The following is a 3594-nucleotide window of genomic DNA, read 5'->3' as shown; positions in this document are numbered from 1 at the left end:
CGGTTACACCAGCCTCATCTCGGGAGTTGATAGCCTTGAAGTCATAAACAGCGCAATGCTTGACGCACAATGAAGAGCTGCTGGCAAAACGCACGAAAGTGCTGTTTGAATGAATGTTTACAAGCCTGCTTCTGCCTACCACCGCTCAGTCAGATACTTGTATGCTCAGTCAGATTATATGCAACGCAGGACACGCTAGATAATATCTAGTATCATCAACCATGTGTAGTTAACTAGTGATTATGATTGTTTTTATAAGATACGTTTAATGCCAGCTAGCAACTTACCTTGGCTTACTGCATTCGCGTAACAGGCAGTCTCCTTGTGGAGTGCAACGAGAGAAAGGCAGGTCGTTATTGCGTTGGACTAGTTAACTAAGTTTGCAAGATTGGATCCCCCGAGCTGACAAGGTGAAAATCTGTAGTTCTGCCAATGAACAAGGCAGTTAACCCACCGTTCCTAGGCCGTCATTGAAAATAAGAATGTGTTCTTAACTGACTAGCCTAGTTAAATAAAGTTTAAAAAAAAATAAAATAATAATACATTTAATCGGCGCCCAAAAATACAGATTTCCGATTGTTATGAAAACTTTAAAATCGGTTCTATTTATCGGCCATTCCGATTAATCGGTCGACCTCTAGTATGTATGCATGCACGGTCACTGTGGGGCCGACGTTATCGATGCACTTATTGATGAAGCTAATGACTAATGTGGTGTACTCCTCAATGCCATCGGAGGAATCCCAGAACATATTCCAGTCTGTGCTAGAAAAACAGTTCTGTAGCTTAGCATCTGCTTCATCTGACCACTTTTTTATTGATCTAGCCACAGGTGCTTCCTGCTTTAATTTTTGGTTGTAAGCAGGAATCAGGAGGATATAATTATGGTCAGATTTGCCAAATGGAGGGCGAGGGAGAGCTTTGTATGCATCTGTGTGTGTGGAATAGAGCTGGTCCAGAATTCTTTTCTCCTCTGGTTGCACATTTAACATGCTGATAGAAATTTGGTAAAACGGATTTAAGGTTCCCGTGGCGCGCCACCTCTGGGTGAGCATTTTCCTGTTTGCTTATGGTGGATTACAGCTCATTCAATGCGGTCTTAGTGCCAGCCTCTGACTGTGGTGGTGTGGTCTACAACTTATCATGAGATACTCGACCTCAGGCGAGCAATAGCTCGAAACTTCCTTAGATATTGTGCACCAGCTGTTATTTACAAAAATACATATTCCACCGCCCCTTGTCTTACCAGACGCCGCTGTTCTATCCTGCCGGTACAGCGTATAACCAGCCAGCTGCATGTTGACATTGTCGTCATTCAGCCACGACTCCTCGAAGCATAAGATAGTTTTTAATGTCCCATTGGTTGTTTAATCTTCTGTGTAGGTCATCGATTTAATTCTCCAAAGATTGCACGTTTGCTAGCAGAATGTAGGGAAGTGGTGGTTTATTCGATCGCCTACCAATTCTCAGAAGGCAGCCCGCCCTTCGGCCCCTTTTTCTCCTCCACCTCTTCAAGCAAATCACAGGGATCTGGGCCTGTTCCCGAGGAAGCAGTATATCCTTTGCGTCAGGTTCGTCAGACTGGTGAACGAAAAAAAGGATTCTGCTAGTCCGTGGTGAGTAATCGCAGCCCTGATGTCTAGAAGTTATTTTCGGTTATAAGAGACGATAGTGGCGACATTATGTACAAAATAAGTCGGAAAATAGGTTAAACAACGCAAATAAACTATCGGTTGGGGACACGTAAAACCTCTGCCTTCCTCACATTTTCCATGCGAGAAATTGCTAAGAAACTGAAGATCTCGTACAATGCTGTGTACTACTCCCTTCACAGAACAGCACAAACTGGCTCTAAACATAATAGAAAGAGGAGTGGGAGGCTCCGGTGCACAACTGAGTAAGAGGACAAGTGCATTAGTGTCTAGTTTGAGAAACAGATGCCTCACAAGTCCTCAACTGGCTACTTCATTAAACAGTACCCGCAAAATACCAGTCTCAACGTCAACAGTGAAGAGGAGACTCCAGAATGCTGGCCTTCAAGTCAGAGTTGCAAAGCAAAAGCTATATCTCAGACTGGCCAATAAAAACAAAAGATTAAGATGGGCAAAAGAACACAGACACTGGACAGAGGAAGATTGTCCATAACACTTTTTTCCAGACAAATCTAAGTTTGAGGTGTTCGGATCAAAGAAGAACATTCGTGAGAAGCAGAAAAAATGTAAAGATGCTGAAGGAGTGCTTGACGCCATCTGTCAAGTATGGTGGAGGCAATGTGATGGTCTGGGGGTGCTTTGGTGGTGGTAAAGTGGGATATTTGTACAGAGTAACAGGGATCTTGAAGAAGGAAGGCTATCACTCCATTTTCCAACACCATGCCAACAGGACAATGACACAAAGCACAGCTCCAAACTATTTAGGGAAGAAGCAGTCAGTTGATAATCTGTCTATATTGGAGCGGCCAACACAGTCACCGGATCTCAGCCCTATGGAGCTGTTGTGGGAGCAGCTTGACCGTATGGTACGTAAGAAGTGTCCATCAAGCTAATCCAACTTGTGGGAGGTGCTTCAGGAAGCATGGGGTGAAATCTCTTCAGATTACCTCAACAACTTGACAACTAGAAGCCAAAGGTCTGCAAGGCTGTAATTGCTGCAAATGGAGGACTCTTTGACGAAAGCAAAGTTGGAAGGACACAATTATTATTTCAATAAAAATGTAAAAAACATTATTTATAACCTTGTCAATGTCTTGATTATATTTCCAAATGAATTTTGCAACTCATTTCATGTATGTTTTCATGGAAAACAAGGACATTTCTAAGGGACCCCAAACTTTTGAACGGTAGTATGTATACACACACACATCTGGTTTCAGCATGGGAATACAAAGTACAGCACTGGACCTGAACCGGCTAGACCCACCTTGTTACACCTATATAGAATTGGAACACGTGCAAACAACAGTAAGGTTCAGATCTTACCAGCTGAGACTTTAATAAGTCTTACATACACACTGACACTGCCTGTAAGGAAAAACTCAGTAGTGGGGGGGTGAGCCACTGCCCCCTACTGGTAGTACATGTTCAGGTAAGGAAAATTGGATAAATGGCCAAAAGTTCCACAGGTAAAAGACCATGGTTGTGTTCGAGAGCATCAAAACAGTGATGTATCATGGGAAAATGTTGGCTGACTGGCTGACTAACATTGAGTAGTTAATTAGGATGCAAGGTGATTTGAATTGTAGGTCAGTCTGTCTACAATTGAAGTTTGGAGGGGTGCGTGGGGTAGTACAGAAAGTAAGGCTGATCTGGATGTATAGTGATGCCTCTGAGGCGAGAGGTTGGTGGTGGTGAAAGTTTTGGCGTGGGCCTCCCATCCTGTTGGTTTAGCCCAGATAAGACCCCATTTGTCAGGCTGTGACTGTCCCAGCCGCCCAGGGCTCCACCAGTCATAGCTGGATGAATATATTTGGCCCAGCTGGAAAGAAGGATTTAACTCCACAGAGACTAAAACCCCAGAAAATCCCTCCCTAAAGTCTCTACACAATTGTAATGCATGGTAAACAGGCTGGACCGGAACATAGCCAGAGGAAGGGGA

Source organism: Oncorhynchus nerka, linkage group LG21 (assembly GCF_034236695.1).
Source record: "Oncorhynchus nerka isolate Pitt River linkage group LG21, Oner_Uvic_2.0, whole genome shotgun sequence".
NCBI lineage: Eukaryota > Metazoa > Chordata > Actinopteri > Salmoniformes > Salmonidae > Oncorhynchus > Oncorhynchus nerka.
Note: the sequence above shows the minus strand (reverse complement) of the source record.